Source organism: Tupaia chinensis, unplaced genomic scaffold (genome assembly GCF_000334495.1).
Source record: "Tupaia chinensis unplaced genomic scaffold, TupChi_1.0 Scaffold141538_1, whole genome shotgun sequence".
In the NCBI taxonomy this organism is placed as follows: Eukaryota; Metazoa; Chordata; class Mammalia; order Scandentia; family Tupaiidae; genus Tupaia; species Tupaia belangeri.
The window spans coordinates 173,122-196,006 of record NW_006201399.1 but is presented as its reverse complement, the minus strand read 5'-3'; the positions used below and the strand labels follow the sequence as shown (position 1 = coordinate 196,006).

At 39.5% G+C, this 22,885-nt stretch overlaps 1 protein-coding gene across 1 annotated transcript in view; it reads right to left on the bottom strand.

Moving 5' to 3' along the window:
• NCALD (neurocalcin delta) overlaps window positions 1–22,885 on the bottom strand; it is a 346,302-nt gene that overhangs the window by 234,318 nt on the left and 89,099 nt on the right. The gene's annotated exons all lie outside the window — the stretch shown is intronic.

The following is a 22,885-nucleotide window of genomic DNA, read 5'->3' as shown; positions in this document are numbered from 1 at the left end:
CATCTGGACCGCAGGGCTGTATCAGTGGCAGCCCCTTCATTGGTCTGCAGCAAAAAATTCATGAAAATTCTTTTAAAGCTGAAGCTACATCTGAGCATCATGCAATCAACACTTCTCTATTTTATATAGATGTCTAATAAAAATATTTTAAAGCATTCCCTTATCTTGTTTTCTACTTTCATCCTGTGTCCTTAAATGAATGTTAGTCTAGTTCTCTACACTCTAGCAAACATAGATGCTAAATATGGAGGGAGAAGATTTAAGAGAATCCTAACTTGCCTTAAAGCAGGGGTCCCCAACCAGTACCAGGTTGTTGTCCATTAGGAACCAGGATGCACAGCAGGAAGTGAGCAGCAGGGGAGCGAGCAAGCAAAGATTCACATGAATTTACAGCCACTTCCCATCAGGAGCATTACTGGCTAATCCCTGTCTCCTGTCAGATCAGCAGTGTCATTAGATTGTCATAGTAGCCCTCAGGTGGGACTGTCTAGTTACAGGAAAACAAGCTCAGGGCTCCCACAGATTCTGCATTATGGCAAGTTGTATAATTATTTCATTACATAGTACATGAATAATAATAGCAATAAAGTTCACAATGAATGTAATGCACTTGAGTCATCCTGAAACCACTCCCCCAACTAACCAGTTCCAAAAAAGGTTGGGGACCACTGGCTTAAAGACCATTGCTATTGCTGCTGTTACCAATAGCACAACCTTACTTGGTGGAAATGCTTGCCCAAGGTTCCTCTAGTTGCCGTGATTCATACTGATGCCATAATTCTGTGACTTAAGTTGTGAAAAATAAATATTTTTCTCACTTATATCTTAGAGTTGGTCTTAAATTTAGAAAGTATGTATAACAAAACAAAAACAAAAATAAGAACTCGAAGAAACCAATCTGATACCAGAAAAGAAGGATCCACTAAATGAGGGTTATGAGAATGTCTTATTTAGCCAATTGGTCAGTTACAAAGTACCTGTGAGGGCCGAGCCCCTTTGTCCTGGCCACCTGCAATGTCCTACTTGGCAGAATACCTGGCTGGCCGACAGGCAGAAAAATAACAATCATCAAATAACCATACTATAAGGGTCATATTTATTCATTAATTCAGTAAACATTTATTCAACATTCACCATTAGGCAGGGCCTAGGGCACCTTAAGGTACTCACTCAAGAGGGGGGACCTAGTTAGTAATTTAGAGCAGACGAGTAAACAAATAAAGCCATCAAAATGTGATCCATTGAACTGCACACTTATGTAAACGTAAACAACCAATCTGAGCAATACTCCTACACACTCTGTACTCCTTCTCCAACTTGTGTTTTCTACTCATTAGCACGTAATCATTAGCACATTAACTACTTAATGTCATATACTTACTTGGTTCTGATTGTTTCTCCCCACTAGGAAGTACCTCCTTGAAGGCATGGAGTTCCCTGGTTCACTGAGGTAATCTAGCCCCAAGAACAGAACCTGATACCAAGTAGGTGTTTAATAAATATTTGTTGGTAAATGAAAGCATTTCAATATTATTTCTGGAAAGGCAGGTAAAATTATGCTAAGTTATGATAGAAGGCAACTAAATTTTGACATGAAAGAAGTTGAAAAATCAGACAAAAGAAGTTTGCTAAGCAGGCCCTCAAGAACACTGAGCCATGGGTCTATGGAGAACAGGCAGCTTTGTCTACCGGGCAGCCTATCTTTATAGAATGGTCCTCCTTAACTCCAAGAGGACTTGACTGAGTAACCAATCCCAAACTTCTCCTATGATCACAGATGGGGGCCCAAACCCAATGTAGGCCATCTGATCCACCCTTCTGGGTGAAAAACCTACAGCCAACAAGAACAAGAACACTGGTAACTGAACCCAGCACCAGCAGCACCTAGGAAAGATGGTTCATGCATTCTTGTTCCTGAGACCCCCAGTTGCCCTGATTCTTGATTTTTCCAAGGCCTGTTTGGTCAGCTTTTTTCTCAGTTAAGTTATTAATATCCTTCCAATAAGCTTTTTTAAAACTTTATTTTAATCTGGCTCCAATAGTCTCAGTTTATTTCTGTTGATTACATTCTAAGCTTTTTATAACTATAGGGACTGATTAAAGAGAAATGTGGCTCGGAAGGGCGCATAGTAATGAATTTTTTTTTAACACTAACCATGTGCAGGTATTAAGCTCAGCTCTTGCTATGAGTTATACAATTTAATTTTCAGAACCATCTCTACCAGTGACTATTCCCATTTGTTAAATGAAGAATATTTAAAGAAGTTACTGGGTTGTTGGAAAAGCCATGATGCATTTTCCCTATGTTTTTCTATGTAAAAATGTCATGACTTTTCCAACAACCTAATAAATAAGGTATCTAAGCTGACACTCTGTCAAGTGGCAGAGCAAGCTTTTGACTCCAAAGGCTACAGTTTTAACAATTTCTTCCCACTGGTTTTTCACACTTTGGTTCATGGAACTCCTGAGAAACACAAGTTTTAGGATGTGAAAAATAACTATCAATAGAAATTCCACTGGCGTCATGGCCAGTTTAGGTAATATTCAAGTTAGGGTTAGAGATAATGTGGTGGCGGGTCTCCCTAAGGAATGGGTAGAATTAAGGACAGCAGCATTAGCTTCCGCAGCCACATTCTAGGGTTGCTCTTTTGCTATAGGGCATCTGTGCTCGCCAGAGAGATCAAGAGAAATAAAGTGAGAAATCATCCCCCAAGGGGGATGGCCACACCACAATCCCTTCTCCTCCATTCTCCTATCGGGATCTTGGGCACACATGCACACATGCCCAGTGTAAGTTTTAAGCACCCAGGTCCAGGACTCGAAAAACAGTCAACTATGTGGGAGTTCAGCGACATAATCATTATGCCATCTGCTAGTCCCCTAATTCTTTTTATTTTTTAAAAATTATTTTCCTTAACTTTACTTATTTATTTATTTATTTATTTATTTAAATTTGACCAGAGAGGGACAGAATGAAAGAGAGAGAAAAGGAAAGTGAGAAAGCAAGCTGCCAGGTCCGGGACCTGAATCACGGTTGGCTATGTGGGAGTCCAGAACCCTTAACCACCATGCCACCTGCTGGCCCCAGTGCCCCCAATTTTTAATTGTGTTATGGGTTATTGTTTTCCTCCTCTAACATGCAAGGAAATTAAGATGTCAGTTTTCTATTGAGAAGAGCTAAAATAGGTGCCTGGAATGGGTGGTTCCAAAGTTTTTCTCCACTGCCTAGACACTGGTCCTATTCGCCCCATGGCTGGCTTCCTTTTTCATTCTGATTATTGCTCGTTTGCAGTCAATGCCCACCAAATACCAGATGGCAGCAAGTTAACTTCTTCTCTAGTATGGTCCTCATCTGCCATCATTGGTCACCCACCCTCACTCTTCCTCCTATCTCAACTTCTCTTTGCATTAATCCATTCATTTTCAATCATTTAGAAAACATTTAAGGACTTAATTGTGCCATGCCCTGTGCTACACACCAGGAGAGTATAGCCAATAATACAAGCAAAGTCTTTGTTCTCATGGAGCATACAGTCTACAAGAGAAAATGCATGAAATACATGTAAGCATGTGCATCAAAATTACAAGTGTACATTGTTTTAAATGTGATGAAGCAGAGAAATTAGACCTAATGGAACATAACAGAAAAGAGTTTACATAAGATGAAGGACTTGAAGGAAGCATCTCTTTGCTCAACCTTGAAGGGTGAGGAGGAGCCAACCTTGCCAAAATTAGAAAAGAGCAATCAAAGCAGAGGAAATAGCTAGAGTAACAGCCAGAGATGGGAAAGGGTTTGACATGTTCAAAGATCTGAGCAGTGGGCGAGGTGGTGGCACAGTGGTAATATAACCGGATGCACATGGGGAACCATCCCAGGTTCATGCCAAGCATGCACATACCTATGATCCAGGCAGGGTGAGACCAGGAGTGATTATGGAGTGAAGACCCTGTTGGGAATGCCTGTCTCCTGTCTCTTATAGAAAAAAGAAAGAAAGAAACTTTAAAAAGAATTTAAAAGATCTGTGCAGTGAATACAGAAGAGAGTGGCACAAGATAAGGATGACTGAGGTGGAGAGGGCCTGATTGGCATTTAGATTTTATTCTGAGTGCAATTTTCTCTCCTCTTACTTCCAGAAGAAAACATACCAAAGAAAACGAACCTAAAAATAATAGGAAAGAAAATATTTTAACAAATATTTCTATGCCTATTTCATGCCTAAGTAGCTGACAAAGTGTTATAATCTTGTAACACTGGAAATCTGTCAGGGCTGCAATGTGAATGACAAGTCAGAACTGACTGCAAAATTATTTTGCAAAAAGCCTCACCCAGCACCTGTTTTACAAAATCTTTAACAGAAATGAATTAATAAATGGATAACCTCCCAAAGATCCTATAAGGTAAAAATTATAACACTCATTTTATAAACGAGGAAAATGAAGCTCAGAAGTTCCACAGCTAATCAGAGAGAAAAAACAGGATGTATGACCAGACCTGACTCCAAAACTTAAGTTTACCTTATGTTATATATCACTCTAATGCTTAACAATGTAATAAAACACCATTTTCTATCGACATTACTGAAGAATAATGTATGCTATGGAAGTAAGCCTCCTGGACTACAGAGATCCTGTAAAAATTGAAACTTTAAAATGTGTACCTCTTTGAATGAATTTTTTTCAAATTTTTGCCCTTTCAGTACCAAATCATCACATTAATCATTAAACATCACTGATTCCCCATGCTGCCTTCAGGCACTTTGAAGTGCAAACAACGACTTGCTTCTAAGCTAAATGGACTCTGGCTGAGGAGGCCATAAATTTCTTTTCTTCTAAATGTTCTGTGTTTTATTCTTTTCCTGTCTCTTCATTTACTTTCACAAGGCGTTTCTGGTTTTTTTTTTTTTTTCCTCTCTATTCACTTTGGGGACTTGACTTCTTATGGTATTCAGTGTGGTAGCCTCTAGCAACTTTTCCCTAGACAGTCCAACCTAGATGGCATTTATTTCAGATTGAGAAACTCTAAGATTTAGTTTGTTAGAAATTTTAGTAAAAGAAGTAGAGAGAATCTGAGCAAGGAGTACTAAAAGCAGACACCATGCTGGAAAGCACTGCATACTGGGGGATGACTTGAGAGGGTAGGGGTGTAAGGTGTTCTCAGAGGAGGGGGGCAGTGAGTCAGAGCAGAGAAGGGGATGGAGGCCAGATCAGGCAGAAGACAGTCATTACTTAGGAGGTCTTCTAAGTCGGCAGCTCGGAATTTAAGACACATTCTTTCATGGAAAGAACATTTTACACAGTGGTTGAGTTGTCAGACCATTCTATAAAATTTTATTTCATCCATTGCATACATGTAATGTTTTCATTTTGATTCTATAAGAAAATGAATAGGAACAAGAAATCAAAAACCTAGGAAAATATTGCAAACTCTAGTCCCTAAAGAAGAGAAATAATGAGGAGGAGTAGAGGAAGAAGAAGGGGGAAGGAAGAAAGAAGGGAGAGAGGGAAAAAAAGAAGGTATTTCACCTAGGGGAGTAAGGAAGGATCTAGGTTTGTGAAATCTAAGCTTGTAGAATTAGAGGCCCCTTTTTTAAAAATTACGAATATCCAATTAAATATCATTGTATTTTTTGTTTTTAGAATGTGAAAAGTAACTATAAGAATTACACATTTTAGCACCTGTCAGAGCCATGATGATTAAGGTGCGGGATCCCTCGTGGCCAAGCATGCTGTTCGAGTTCCTGCCAGTGACTGGAAAACCACACTGAGCATGTGGTGAGCATGTCCAAAATTCCAAAAGGAGGGAAAAATGGAGAATTGCAGCTGGCCATGACCCATGGGGATTGCTTTCTTGCTCTCCCTCTCCCTTTGTCTTTCTGTGAACATACCCTCTGGAAGGATTTTTTTAAAAGTCAAAAATTTTAAAAACAAAAATAGCATCAGAAAAACAATATATTTTTATTAATAAACTATTAAATACACATTTACATGGAGGTGACTATAAATCACACAAATACATCTCATTTAACCCAAACGAAATATCCCCAACTCAACTTCCCCTTAACCTGGTCTCCAAAATGCCTCTGGCTTACTCCAACTTCATTTCTAAGGGATACATGCAACAGAGGGTAACTCAAAATATAAAGAGACTGTGCTCTTAATTGTAATCAAATCTCCTTTGAAACCTATAGCCACATGAGCATAATGCTAGGGTGCTTTAAGTTTTCAAACTCACAGTGATTCTGTGCCTGTGTTTTCCCCTCCTCCAACTCTGCCCTATCTCTGTGATCAAAGGTCCTCATCCTCTCTCATCACCCTAACCAGGAAGCAGAGAATGCCTATGCCCCTAGTCAATAAGGTAGAAGAACTCGCTGATCCAGATCCATCCAAATATGCCACCTCTCCCTGAGAACACAATGGAAGGTCTGCAGCAGAATGGATGAGGCCCCTTCACCCCAATGCAGTTGTATGGGTCTTAGCTCTGAAGCACTTTCCAGAGACAGTGATGGAGGTAGCAGCGGCCAAACTAGTCCTTCACCAGCACCAAGTACGGGAGTGGGCAAGAGTAGGGGGTCAGAGTTTTTCTGTAGCCAGGACACCAAGTGCCTGAGTTATTACTTGGAGTTTTTCCATTCCAGGGAAAAGGGCATCACAGTCTGCGATCACAGTTTGTTTCTCTGGCAAGGCTTATTCAACTCCTTTTTTTGGAAGTTTGCCAGCAATTCCGCCTTCTGAACTGCAAGCCCCATCTCAGTGTCATCTAATCAGGAGGAGAAGGCTATGTCACCAGCACCTCTGTCCCTGCAGTCACAGTGCCTGAGGCCAGCCTAGACCATCTCATTGACTTCCTTTGTGGACCTTGGGATCAGCAACCCAATAACCGAGTAAGCACAAATCATCTGCATTTCCAGATGCAGTGAGCAAGCACAGGTCCACTCTACAGTGAAAAGGCCATGGCTGCCTGATGCTGGTTTGGACTTGATGTCAGGACACGGTTGATGACTTGAAGCAGTTCACCTATCATTCATCTAGGTAAGAAATCAAGACTTCTCCAACAGATAAGGTTCTCACCTTTGCTCACAAAAAACAACTCTCACAGTTGCTAAAAATCAGATGTAGCCGAAGTCAGGAATCCTACCAAAGGAATGCCAAGGAAGCAGACTGGGGGAGTGGAAAGAAATTGGGACCAAAACTCAAGTGACATATGTGCATGCCTTTATTTCCTGATCCCTGAGATAGCACAGATGCTGTTTAGTAAGAAATAAGAACAGGTGTGACTGATTCCCTATAGCAGATACTTCAAGTGATAATCCATCACTTTTTTTTCTTTGCTTTTCCTCTTCCTTTCTTTTCTCTTTTTGTTTTCAGTTCTTTCCTTTTCCTTTCATTTTCCTTTTAACATAAAACTAGTCTTATTTATGGGCACAGGCCTATCTCAGTCACCTCACAAGACACTTTACACACATTATCTCTTTTATTTCACTTAACTGTCCTACGAAGGAGATACTGTTGTTCTCGCTTTACTTACAAGAGGACAGAGGTTCAACAAGGTGGCTGCTGTATAAATGGGGTGTGACCTGATATCCATCTCACTCAGGCCTGTTCCATTAGGAACACTTGCCCTCGTAAATAGGTGACCATCACAGAGTTCTTATTGCCACATTTTTTACTATTGAGAAGGGATTTTTTTTTTTTTTTTTAAGCTCTTACCTTGGGCCCCTTAAGCTGCAGCTGGAGAGAAGACAGAGGTGAACACAGACTCCTCCAGTGCAGACAATGCCCTCTCAGTTTTGCCCCTGGGTATCTTCCAACTGTCTGCCTCCAGCCCTTCTCCACTGCTGCAGGAACCTACAGTGAGCAGGTAGAGCCAGGAAGCAGAAGAGAAAACCCCCAGAGACAGTCCTCAGCCTGTCTCAGGGGAGCTGATGAACAAATGCCTGCCTCCCGACCTCCATCAAGAGTTACAGGAGATGTTCTGTATGGCCTTGAAGAAATCATGTCCCCATTTGTCTATCCAATTGCAAAGCTCAAAATTTGTTCCTGGGGGAAAACAAACTAAGACATTTCCCCATGGCCCTTTACTCATTGCCTTGTTTAGCAGCCCTTTTGCTCCAGTGTGCATATATTTTAAACAGTCAAGCCAAGCTTCTCAAAGGAAGGACCCCCGTTCAAATTATTTTTTCTTATTATTTCCCTTAGCTAGTTTTCCTTAACAGTTATTTTCCGTAACTACAGCTTCCTTTTAAAAATGATATGGGGTGTGGGGGTGGGAGGGACCTATAGTCACTCTTCTCTTTCTTTGCTCAGAATCCTCAAGCCTGAACTCCTATCTCATAAAAAGAGAGCTTATTAGACATGCTGTGTGCAAATGAGCCCCCTGCTCGGTTAAGGTGGGGAAAACATCAGAACACAGTTTAATAAAGCACAATGTAAATGATGATAATCTAACAAGTTAATTAATTATAGAATATTATTTTGCTATCAGGTATGTAGGCATATATTATAGGCATTCATAAATGATTCTAAGATTTATTAGTTTTACACCAAAAACCTATCTAGAATTTTCCCCTTCATATTATTAGTTTTCTATTTCCTAGAAATAGCATCAATAGCAAGTTTTTCTTTTCTGACACATGCGAATACATACATCTTGACTCTCACAGTTGCTAAAAATCAGAAATTCTGAATCTTCTTTCACTAAAAGTGATTTGTTTGTGTCTCCACTCTAACCCAGAACCACTGCTGCAGGCTCAATAACGGCCCCTCAGATAGTCCATGTGCTAACCCGCAGTCTCTAAATGTCACCTTAAATGGCAAAAAGGACACTGCAGATGTGATTAAGTTAAGGATCTTGACACAGACAGATGATCTGATGGGCCTACTGTAATCACAGTGTTCCTTATAAAAGGGATTCAGAAGAAATCAGGTGAGAAAGCAATGAAATGCTGGAAATAGAGATTGGAATGATGGGGCCAAAAGCCAAGAAATACCAGCAGCCTCCAGAAGCTGAAAAAAGCAAGAAAATATATTCTGTCCTCAGAGCCTTCAGATGAAGGTTTTAGCCCAAAGAAACTGATTTCCGACATCTGACCTCTAGAACCATAACAGAATGAATCAGTGGTAAATGTGTATATCTACATACACATATAGACACAAATATACATACACACACATATGTATATATGCACATACATATATTATGGAGACATGATAATTGTACATATTTGTGGGGAATACAGTGTGAATTTTTAAATATAAGATTGCAATGATTAGATCAGGATAATTAGTATACCTATCATCTCCCCCCCCTTTATGTTAGGTCTTTGCCATAGGGCATGTGCACTCACCAGCAAAAGAGACAGAGACAGAGAAACTTGAGAAATCACCCCCTAGAGGAAATAGCCATGTTCTCCTCCATTAGCCTCTCAGGATCTTGGGCATGCACACACCCACTCGGCATGATTTTCAAGCTACCTGGTCCAGAACTCGAACCACAACCAACCATGTAGGAGTCCAGCATCTTAACTACCACACCACCAGCTGTCCTCTATCTCTACTACTTTTGTTTGTTTGTTTGTTTTTTGCTATAGGGCACATGCACTTGCCAGAGAGAGAGAGAGAGAGAGATGGAAAGTGAGAATACACTACCCAAGGAGAATGACCATATCGCAGTCTCTTCTCCTCCATTCACCTCTAAGGGTTTCGGACACATGCTCACACTTGGCATGTTTTTCAAACCACTGGGTCTGGGATTCAGATCATGAAGTCAGTCACATAGGATGCAGCTACCTTAACCACCACCCCACCAGCTGGCCCCTCTGTATTATTTTAAGCCCCTAAATATGATGCTGACTTCACCACCATCCGCCTTCACTTCACCCAGCTCCCAGTCTACACATTACATGAGGGATTTGGGAGCAGTTCCCTTCTCACTAACCCTGAATGACACATTCTAGGTACTGGAGGCCTTGAAACAACAGAAACTCTACCATGAGGGCAAGACATGCTTGCAAACAAGGGATGGATATGCAGGAACTATCAGGAGTTCTCAACAGGAGTTCAATCAGGATAGCAATAGAGGCAACGGAAAAGGATTGTGAGTCCACAGTATATAAGTGAAGGCTGAAGTCCACTCATAGACACACCACATAATTACATGACAGTGACTTGGATAGATTCAGGACATGGATCAGGAGATCAATTTCACACATGATGAGTATATCAGAGACACCCAAGAAAGTTAACAAAAGAAAATGTGATTTAGGTACAATTTTTAAAAGCTTTTCTAGAGCTGAAATAACAATTTAAACTAAAATCATGAAGAGGAAAGCAAACCCCAAAGAAAGTTCCTGAGTTCTGTACTAGTCACAAGAATAAAAAAAAAAAAAGTTTCTGCCGTTAAGGGGACTTCGGGTAATTTTATTAGAATGTAATGTGCAGCAAGATGGTGGTGTTAACATGTGTATGCTGAGGACATGGTGGAAGAAACAGTCCAGCTAAGGATAGAAGAAAATCTTCTTGGAGGAAGTATTAAACTAAATGAGTTTTGAAGGATGAGTAGGGAAGGAGAGGGAGCATTCAAGATACAGGGAATGGCACAAAGTCATAAGGAGTTAAGAATATGAGTAGAGGGGTCCCCCCCCAACAATCACACATAGTAAGAAGTACATGGGAGCAAGGACTGAGTCTCAAAAAGAGTAAGGGTTAATCAGGAAGCAGAGGAAATGAAATCTGCATATCAGTCCAAGAAGAAAAAGAGGTCCAGCCCATAGCCTGATGGGTAAGGTGACTGGATCTTACAAAACTGACCATGCAGTTTGAGTCCTGGACCCCATGGGTTGAAAACCAAGCTGGGCACATGTGTGTGCAGGCCCTAAAGGGGAGAGAGAAAGAAGAGACAGGATGGGGATGTGACCATGCACCATGAGAGGTGCTTTCTCACATCACCCCTCTATTTGTCCCCTTCCAGGGAGTGCTCATACCCTTTGCCAAATTTTTAAAAACAGAGAAGAGTGAAATCTGGAGAAAATGGTGCCATGGAATGCAAGAAGCTAGAGAGCTTTCAGGAGTTCATTTAAGATAAATACTAAAAGAGACAATAGAAAATCATGAGGAATTCTCTTAGAGCAGTTTTATATAGTAACAGTAAAAACTAAGTTGTAAAGGACTTAGAACTGCAGCACCTCCCCCCGCCCCGCCCCTTTATCTGCAGGGGATACAGTACAAGTCTCCCAATGGAAGCCTGAAACATAGCATGTTTTCCAAGTTACTGGGGCTGGGAATCAGACTATGAAGTTAGCCACATAGGATGCAGTCACCTTAACCACCACCCTACCAGTTGGCCCTTCTGTGTTGCTTTAAGCTTCTAAGTTTGTGGTGACTTGTTCTATACAACTAACTAGTCAACCTACCACTTCTTTTCTATAGTACCACATAGTAGAGTGGATTGTTTCATTTTTTTAATCTGATAACCAAAAGGACCAGTACATCTTTAATAAGCTTTATCACACTACTCAGAATGGTGTGCAATTTAGAACTTATGAATTGTTTATTTCTGGAATTTTTCATGTAGTATTTTTGGACAGTGGTTGACTGTAACCAAAATCACAGAAAGTGAAACTGAAGATGGGGAAGGGGTCTATCATAAATGAAAGCAGTGGAGGCAGTGTATTGAGACTATGCTTTTAAGGATCTTGGTTGGGAAGGGAATACAAAGAACGCTCAGTTGTCAGGTTTTTAAATATTGAAGATAAGAGTAGTCTTTGTGTACTGCTACCCACTAAAAAGAAGAAATAAGATTTAAAAACAAGAGAAAATAAGAATTAACTTGGATCACCGTCTCAGACTTACGGGATGGCAAAATAAGTGAATATTGGCACAAGAAGTGTGGATAAGCTTGCTGAAAAGATAAAAAACATTTTAAGTGAGGTGAACATATATTAAAGAAACTTGTCAAAGTATTCTCAAGTTAAAGCTCACAGGAATAAAATCCATCTAAAAGAAAACTATAGAAAGTAGGAACAGAGAATTTTAAGACAAAAGAGTGATTCTAGATCAAAGAGGCAAAATTATTAACAATTAGACACAATGTGAAACTTATAAGGCTAAAAAGTATACAAAGGTAAAGAATTTCAGTGAGGGGAAAGATTCACTGTTTATTAAATAGTATTAGGATAATATAGGAAAGTACAGTTAGATCCTTATCTCATGCCCTATAGTAAGTAAAAAAAAAAAAAAAAGAATTTCAGACAATTAAGACATAATGATGAAATAGGAGACAGAGAACTATTCCAAAAAACAGATTTACATAGTCATCCCCAAATTTAACAAACATCCTCTTGAGTACTGACCTGGGGGGATTAGATTTGATTTACATAATGACAAAACCGAACAGCTATAAACATGCAAGTGAAGGAAACAAGCAGCCAGTTTTATACTAGAGAAAACTAAAGAGAGAGGGTGATCAAAATAGTAAAGAAAAATAAAGAACATGGAGAATAGAATGATCTGTGGTGTACAATGTTGTTGAAAGTTTAGTAGGATAAGGACAGAGAGCGGATCAGAGTTGGCAACAGGGAGGTCCCTGGTGACCTTAACAAAAGGCTTCGGTGGAACAGTGGAGCTAAAACCCTGAGTGGAGTGGATTCCATAGAAGTAAAGACAGAGTCTGGCCACTTCCTTTGCCATAAAGGGGAAAAGAGAAACTCGGCTATGAACTGTGGATGTAAGGGACTTTTTTAAAAAGAATGGTATTTTTAAAAATTATTTATTTATTTGATTTTATTTGTTATTATTATTCTTTTTTTAAATTTGGCAAGAGAGAGAAAGGGAAAGTGAGAAAGCAAGCTGCTAGGTCCGGGACTTGAACCTCTGTCAGCCATGTGGGAATCCGGCGCTCCAACCACCATGTCACCTGCCGGCCCCCAAAAGAATGATATTAAACTATTTTGTAAAATGATAGGAACAATTCAGGGGGAAAAATGATGACAAAGGCCAACTGCAGGAGCTGAGTCCAGAAAGAGAGGATAAGGGACACAGGGCACACAGGAAATGCTGGCTTTAGCTAAGAGCAGAGATGATTCATCTCAGCTAACAAGAGGGAAGAAAGACTGAATAGGTCCAGATGCAGGCAGACTAAGATATTTTTTAGCTGGTGTCTATGGAATTCTCTTCTGACTGTCTCCCTCATGCCCATGAGGGGTAGAGGGCTATCAACTGAGTATGGGGAGGTCTGAAAGAAGAGAAGGGTAAAATAGTCATCGAAAAACACGAGGGGGAGTTGACAAGGAGATGTGATAGGATTCCCAAGTGGCACTTTCTTCCTGAGGTTTGCAGTCATGAATTCACAGTAAGACCAATCAGCATCATTGCATGTTTTTCTCCAGCCACATTCAGACTCTTTGTCAGGTGAGTAGGTAAAAGTGTGAAGTCATGTACAAAGCAGTGATTACCAGAAGGGACCACTGCGGAAAGAGGGAATGAGGGAAATGAGAAACAGCAAAAAGGTAGTAAAGCCAATGGATCAGAGATCCCAGAGGCCAAAAATGTTGCAGTAGGGTTTATTTAGAAATACAGAAGACAATGAGCAGAAAGTGGAGTGCTAGGAACAGATTATGGAAGGTATATAGTCATTGATAAGACAAAGTCAGGAGAGAGGTTTAACCCTGTGTACAAGTTAGAATTGTTTGGGGATCAAAAGAAAACAAAAGGAAAAAAATAAACAAGATCTTTCAAAATGCATTGAACCAAAATCTTTGGGATAGTCCACAGGCAGCATGGTGGTTAGGATGCTGGACTCCCACAGGGCCAACACGGTTCAAGTCCCAAATCTGGCATCTTGCTTCCTAACTTTCCCTCTCTCTCCCAAACCTGGCATCTTGCTTTCTTACTTTCCCTCTCTCTTGCTCTGTTTCTTTCTGGTCAAATTTTAAAAATAAAAATAATAATAATAAGTAAAAATTAAATGAATAATTCTTTAAAAAAAATCTTTGGGATGAGGCCTGCACATCGGTAGTATGCTTTTATTTGTTTGTTATTTATTAGTTCCTCCCAAGAGATTCCAATATGCAACCAAGGTTAAGAATCACTGGTCTGGGGTAGGTTTATGTTAAAAATCTATCATGATAGAGTTTTGGGGGCTCATATTAGTATTTGGTAAATTAAAACCCCAACTTCTGGACCAGCAGGTGGTGTAATGGTTAAGGTGCTGGACTCCCACATGACTGACCATGGTTCAAATCTTGGACTTAGTGACTTAAAAATCTCACTCTGTGTGTGTGTGTATGTGTGTGTGTGTGCATGTGTGTGCATGTGTGCATGTGTGTGCATGTGTGTGCGTGTATGCCCAAAATCCCAGCAGAAGAATGGAGAAGGAAGGATTGCAGAGTGGCCATTCTTTCCTGGGGGGGGGGTGATTTCTCAGTTTCGCTCTCATTGTCTCTCTCCAGCTAGCGCTTGCACTCTATGACAAAAAACAAACAAGCAAACAAAACCTATTAAAAACAAAACAAAACAAAACAAAAAAACTTGCCCATAGCCTCCTAAATGACCTTACCTTTATTTAGGTGATCTTTAGATCCTACCTCGGGAATTCGTTTTTACATCTAAATGTAGATATTTTTATTTTGCCCCCTTCATTCATTCAATTTTATTGACATAAAGTTTCACTTATTGAGATCACTTTAAATTTTGTTTCATGATACTACTTACATTTTCTACCTTCTGCTAACTACACATATGATGATTACTAAGCCCTCTATGTCTGACCAAGGAAAACCTAACCAAAGAGTGACACTCTAATAGAGACTTCTTTCTGGGAATCTAGTACTCTGGGCCACATCATTTTAACCAGCCAAGAATTTTCTCATTTTTTCATTCGTTCCACAAATATTCGATGATGGCCTTTCATGGGCTACGTTCCTTTACTGGTTCATGGGGATGTAAATGTGACCAAACAAGCATAATTCCTGCCCCCTAGAGTTTACATTATTGTGAGGAGACAAATAATAATTAGTTAGGCACAGTGCCATTCTACTGCAGTCCTAGCTACCTGGAGGCTGAAACATGAGAATTACGTTTAAGGCTAGCCTAGGCAACATAACAGATCCTACCTTTAAAAAAAAATTAATAAGTAAACAAATGAATCAACCCAATAATTAGATTTGTGGTTAAGTGTGATAAAGGAAAACAGAATGCTGTGATAGAGAACATTGGGAAAGACACTTGAGAGGTATCATTCCCCAAGCCATGAGTTAGCACTGATTTCTCAATTGTCCACAAAGATATTATGAAAACTTTAGAAAAGATGGTTCTGAAATTCACAGATGCTCTAATCATGATTTGGCATGACTGACTCTTCACAAACCTTCGTGGCCTCTCACCTACCTTTTTCCAAGAGTGCTAATAAGCCTCCACACTAAAACTTACTCAACTCAATGAGCAATAATTTTTTCAATAATCCATCATTTTCTCATTTGAACATCAGAACATTTGGCTCATTAGTAGCAATAATGATAAATTACTATTATTTTTGTATTTTATATTTATAAATATATATGAATATCCATATTAAGTATTTTGTGTGCAATATTGCATTTAACCCTCATGAAACTGTTATGAAGCATATACTCTTTTTCTCACTCAAGAGATGGGGAAACCATAGTCAGAGAGGTAAAACTTCTCCATGGTTACATAGTGCTTCAATAGAGTCTAATAGATTTAAGGATCCAAACAGGCTGACTCAGAGACAGAGTTCTTAATAATTATGTTCTACAGAGCCTAGTGACAGTCTTGTTCTCAAAGACATAGTTTCCAGGTCAAACATATTTGCATAATAATGCAAGAAAAGTAACAAAATTGTAATATAAGGATGGACAGGCAAAGAGTATGATCCAATTCAATCTTGTTATTTCTAATTATTTCTTAATGACTGTGAACAAAAAATAATGGCAAAAATTTACAAGGGGCAATGAAAACATGGAACAAGTAATTGCATTCATGAACAAGTCCTCATAACAATAATAACTTACAGCATATCCTCAAGGCTGACATTGTTAAGCATAAGGCCATGATCCCACACATCCCTTATAAGTACCAGGTGATAACCAGCATCTGTCTGGCTTTGCCAAAGAGCTAGGTCATCTTTGTATTCACAACTAGGTTTTAAACAATTAACTCTTGCTTCATTCTTAGTCATTCAAAGGATAGAGTATAATGTCCAACAGATGTCATTATTAAACATTTTGCTAAATTTGGGATCTATCAGTGCTTGGATGTGATCTGGGTTCCTATGTAGAAGAAAAAGTATACTTTCACTATTATAGAAAGCAAGATTTATCTTTGTGACAGAAGAAAAACTCTTTTACTTTTATAATTGAGCGCTGGGCCATTGGTAGTTATCAATAAATGTTCAATGAATTAAAGATGGGACAGGAAAACAGAAATTGCAAAGATACTGTAAATTAGTATATGAATGTAGGTCATTCTCACAGTTTTGGTGACCAATAGACAGCACTTTACCTTAATTCAATGCTCCATTTTTTGAGTGTTAGAAAAACTCAGGATCAAATGCATCGAAATGAATGCATATCTTAATTGATGAGATGTCTAAAATGCAGACTAGTCTTAATGAGGCATGCCTTTCTACACAAAAACTAATTGTACAAGAACAACTGGCAGGCATTACTAAATAGGTTATCATCCCAATCCATTCAATGACTTATATAATGATTGTTTTTAATTAGTTCTTTCTCTTTATTTGCTAATTAGAATTTCCAAAATCTTTAAGTAGCTTAACTTTTTTTCTTATCTTTATTCTGGTTGAGGAAAAATTTTCTTTAGCTAATTCTTTCTTCTTACAAAAAAAATACTCTGCTCAATACTCTCCAAACATCTACAAATTCTTATTTCATTAATGAGGTTTTATAATAATTAAATTTAGTATACCTATCAACATATAACACAAGAGTCACATTGCATTGACAAGCCTGGCAGAGAAATTAACATCCCAGAATGCCTACCATTTGTGAGTGGCTTTCCATTTGAAAGTGTCATTTGATGCTCATAATGGTTCCATCAGGCAGGTATTTATTATCCCCATTTTACTGAAACTGAGATCCAGAGAAGTTAAATATTAGCCTTCCAATCAGACATACAGGAAGTGGCAGTGAGATCCTAAGTCACTCTTACTGTAAAGCTCAGAGGTGCTTTACCTATCATGTTGTAAAAGGAAGACCAGATTCTCTGAGAGTCGACTAAGTGCATAAGAGGAACTTCTAAGACGGTGGCAGTTAGCATGTATTTATTGCTATTTTTAATCACTTAATATACTTTTCAAGGTTGAAGTTGTGCTTCTTTAAACATACTTCCACATCTTAAGCACAGTAGATTTTGTTCCGTTCACAATTTTGAGAGTACCTAGAAGAATGTTCTTAATGTGGTACATTGAAATTAATCTCGAATACTTTTAGAAAAGTAATTATGAAAACAATGATCCAAGGAAAATTGTTTGCTTTAGATAGCAATAGGAAGAGATTGGGTTAGAAATCAAGAAGAATCTTCTGATATTAAGGCAAGATAAGCACTAAAATGAACCAAAACATTCAGTGACACTTATTCTTTCATGGAGTTATGTAACAAGCAGTCATCCATCATCCATCAGAGGAAATGCGTATGGAAGCCAATGGATGTCTATTTTAGGTGACCTTGACATGTCTCTATCAAATGATGACACTAATAATTACAGTGTAGATATACTAAACAGCACTGGATATTTGAATCTGGATTGAGTCCCAGCATCTGTTTAACCTGACAGACTTTTCTTCCACTGAGCTTATGCAAATAGCATCAGGCATAGCAGGTTTTGAGAAACTCAGAGGGCAAACACAGTACAATGTGCAGCTGTTAAACCAACAGACAGTCCAAACCCAGAAGGAGACAAGCTGTAAATCTAGACAATAGAGCGTCACAACATATTGATTAAATTGCACAGAACCTAACTGGTCAGCTGACAAATAAAAATACAGACCAGCAAAACTAAATGGTTTGTATGTTAAAGGCACATCACATGGAATAGTCAAATCTGCCATTGCTCCAGTGGAGAACACATTTAAATGCATCCAGAGGCTTCCAAACAGAACCTTGAGTTCATAGAATCAAAGCTATAAAATATTTCAAGGTAGGGAACCAGCAGTTAGTGTAATGGCTATGTTGCTGGATTCCCATGTAGTTGACTGCGGTTTGCATCCCAGATCCGGTGGCTTAGAACTCATGCCAGGTGCGTGTGCGTGTGTGCCCAAGATCCCGAGAGGAGAATGGAGGAGAAGGGATTGTGGCGTGACCATCCCCCCTGGGAGGTGATTTCTCGCTTTCTGTCTCTATGTCTCTCTCTGTCTGGCGAGCGCACACGCCCTATAGAGAAAACCTCTCAAAAAAAAAAAAAGATAAAATTAAGAATATTTACAAATTTTTTTGAGAAAAGGATAAATACCAACTTCTCACCAAAGAACAAGTCCAACACATTTAAGCTTTTAATCTAGTCTGGAACAATAATAAATGTAAATAAGAACATTTCCATTGAATAAATTTCCCTCTGCAGCCTGGGATAGAATATATATTTAAAACTCAAAGTCGTCTGTGCTTCTCTTTTATCAGAAGTCTAATAGAACATCTATTTATTCACTATATATCAGGTCTTCAGAAAAATCATGATGTATTTTTCTATGTTTTTCTAAGCAAAAATGTGTCATGACTTTTCCAACAACCCAATACATAAACCAGTGTTCATGATTATTCTAATGTATGACATAAACTTATGAACAAGAATCCAGAAATAACATCTGTGCATCTTTCCAACTAATCTGACAAACGGGCTCACATTGGATATTTTGGTGATGCATTTGTCATGTGTGAGCATCTACAAAGATGTTTACAAGGGAGTAGGGCTGACGGGTTGACAAGGGTATTGACTGAAAGCACCATCTCAGCCATAGCTATAGCAATTTTGGAAATAAATCATGTTTGATGTCAATTCTTTTTGCAGTCATTAATATCTCCCAAGTGCAGGCCAAATGGTCTCAAGTTAGAAAAAGATACATGTCTCGTTGCATAAGGGAAACCTAAAACAGTAAGTGACATATCATTATTTTCTTTTTCTTTTTCCTGATACATCTGAGGGCATAAGTTTGATGAGGGAATTTAGTTAGCCTTCACCTGAATGAACCATCTTTCGGATACGACATCTTTCAGAGCAAACATTTTTCATGATGGTAGAATTCCATTCTGAGTTAAGGGAGTCAAACCTACATTTGAAACCAAGCAAGTATTTTACTTAAAGTGGAGAAAAAGGATAGAACTCAAGTCATATTTAACATCAATCATTTCAAACACTGTAAATAGCTTATCTAAAGAAGGTGAACATCTACTCTTGGCATTAGAATTCATGTTCCATCACTGCACTTGGTAAGCCATAGAAACCAATGAAGAGAGAGAGGCACATGTACCCCGAAATCCAACTCTCATCTACTCTTGGCATTAGAATTCATGTTCCATCACTGCACTTGGTAAGCCATAGAAACCAATGAAGAGAGGCACATGTACCCCGAAACCCAACTCTCAATCCATCTGCTGCTGGCATCTCACTGCTAAAGAACTTCAGTGATAAGCTATCAAACATCAATCCTGAGGCCAAAACCTTGCTTTGTTCTGATCATTTTTTTTAAGCAATCTCAAACATTTATTAATTACCTACCCTTGCCTGTAAAGAGCTCAAAGTCCAATACAGAAAAGAGAAGACAAAAAACAGTACAGTGTGAAAAATACTATGAGAGGTATGATCAGTATACAATTGGAATGCAGAGAAGGCACAGTGTCTCCCTGGCCTGCTGGATCATAACGATAAAAATACAATATAACTACTACCACAACCATTTGTTGACAGCTGACTTGGAGGCAGGCATGATTCCAAATGACTGACATGTTTTCCCTACCTTAATTCTTACAAGTAATTGAACTAGAGAATAATCAAATATAATTTCCATTATTATGTGTTATATATTATAATATTGTATAATATTATATATTATATAATATAGATATTATATATGGAAAGGCTCTTTCTTTAATTAACTTATTTAATCCTACAACAAATATATACACATTTATCACCTCCATTTTATAGGTGGACAAACTGAGGCATTGAGAGGTTTGTTAACTTTTCCAAGGTCATATAGCTAGTAGGTGGTTGAACCAGTATTTTAAACCAGGCAATCTGGACCTAAAGCCCAGCTGCTTTACCATACAATATGCAGCTTCATCCAATTACCATTCCATATACTCAAATGCAGAAATTAAGTCCCAGTTGATGAGTGGGGCTGACTGCAGAGCCTACTCTCCTAACCACTATCATACAAGAGGGACATCTGAGCTGAGACTTAAAAGATGAGAATTTCACAGGATGGAAGTAAAGGATAAGGATGTTCTTTGAGGGGCAGAGGGTGCTGGGGGTGGGTGGGGAGAGATGAAGAGAACCGAAGAGAATTGCACCCCTGCCACCCACCAAGGTTGCCATGCTGGAACTTCACCAACAATCAGTTGCTGTTATTTTATTTTTTGTAGATTCAACCTTTAACATAATCCAAAATGCCAGAAAACACTCATTTCCTATTAGCAGGAGGTTTTGCAGAGCTGATTAGGACTAAAAAGCATCATGCCCTGTTCCTTTTATCAGAAACCTCATTGACAGAGGCATTTACTTTTTATGAATACAAATGACTATGGTTATTCTGATTAGAAGCAGAACAGCATCAACTCATGAACCAGACTCTGAATACAACATCTGGGCAGGACAGATATCTCAGCTAATCCCAGCACAGGGGAGGAGAGCTGAAGATGCATCATGTTTTAAAAACCCACAATGCTGGGCACATTTGGTGAATCTAATTAACAAAGGCAATTTATCCTGTGCTGCTCTAATAGTGAGCATTAGCAAGTCCCTTCCAACAGCCAAATATTGACATTATTATCCTTCATATGGGAGCATGGTCATCATTGGGGTGGAAGCGAGGATAACAATGTACTGGACAAGCCACGCAAGGTGGCTTTTAGTCGACTGTTTTCTCTGAGGATTCTGCTACCTCCGCTCCTTTTTAAGAGAGTTTTTATCATAGGCTGGCCTGCTTCATAGGTCATTGGACTAGAGACAAAGGCTTGACCCAAAAGCAATTTTTACAGGCTGCCCTGTGCGTGCCCTGTTCGATATAAGAAGATGACACCATCAGATTTTCTCTAGAAGAGCTTAAATGCAAAACACATAAAGAACAGTTGGGAATAGAGTGCCAGAGAAGCAGAAAAACAGAGATGCAATAAACTGAACTAAAGGAACAGCAGGCCAGACACAACGAAGGATTGGAGTAGGGGTGACAAAGCAGCCTCTCACTGCTTAAAGAGAAAATCATGGGACCAGGTGGGCGCCAGTAATAACACAACTGGGCCCACATGGGAAAAGTACTTAGTTCATGTCCTGGGACATCTCTCAGCATGCCAGACTCATCTGGTGAGGCTAAAGATGGTACGTATATGGAAGGACCTATGGAAGGTGCCTCCCTCAATCATGGATGAAATAACTTTAAAAAACTAAGGAGTCACTAATAATAATGGCACATGCTAGCTTCTCTCCTGCCTCGTAGATCTATGCCTGCCCCTCTGTGCCCCAAGAGGCTGAACTTTATAGATCATATCGCAGAGATCCATTTTCCCCATGGGCAGTCCCAGCTGGAGCTGTAGCAAGGGACCAAAGAGTGGGAAGAGAGAATGTGAGTATTTCTTCCTTATTCCCTCTCTGCCTTCCCAAGTGCTTCTCAGAGTGACTGCATCCCTCTTTAAGTGTGGTTCTTGCTGCTGGTCCTCCCACACTTCGGTTCTCTCGAGCTCCAGCTTTCATTGCCAGGCCCAAGAGTAATAGCAGCTTCTTTCTCTCACTAGTCCCTGGGAGCTCAGCAACCCATCTGGTTCCCTGCTCCTGCCCACACCCTTATAAGTAATCTCTTCAGTAAATTATTTTTCAAGTCCCAGCTCTGCCACCTTTTCTTTCAGTTGAGCCAGTGTGTGACAGAACGTGAAGCAGAGAGCAACTGACACAAACATCAGCGCATGGCTGCCGGGCTATCAGAGCAAGGTTCGTGTTCTACATGAGGCCTGTGAAGAGGTCTTCTTATTCTTCCTTGTTCTCTGTTCCAACAAGTCTTTTCACCTGAGGTAACCTGAGCAAGACTGTCTGGAGAGCCAGGGTAAGGTATGCAAAAGGTCAGGGAGTCACCTGCATGCCTTTCTACATTATGGTATTCATTCAACCAGTCACTTTAAAGAAAAAAAAAATGGTTTTTGCCATAGGGCATGTAAGCTTACCAGAAAGAGACAGTGAGAGGGAAAGTGAGAAGTCACACACCCCCCCGGGGGGGATGGACATGCACCAATCCCTTCTCCATTCTCCACCTGGGATTTTGGGCACACACAGATACGCATTCCCCCATACTTTTCAAGCTGCTGGGTCCGGGACTTGAACAGCCATTGGCCCTGTGGGAGTCCAGCACTGTAACCACTACATCACCTACTAACCTCCAATCAACCACATTTTAAACTAGCATTTATTCGGTCCCTACTATGTGCTAGGCATCATACTAGGCTCTGGAGATAAAGTGAGGAAAAACAGATACAATCCTGCCCTCAAGGATCTTACAATGGTTAGGGTGGAGGTGGGGATGGGGAATGACAAGGGCTCAAATAGAAAATAGGGTAGATATTTATTTATTTATAAGTAAGTAAATCTTGGGCCGACTCCCTAGTCCATCCAGGCCAACTTGATCTCATCTAGAATATACCAACATCTTCCCTA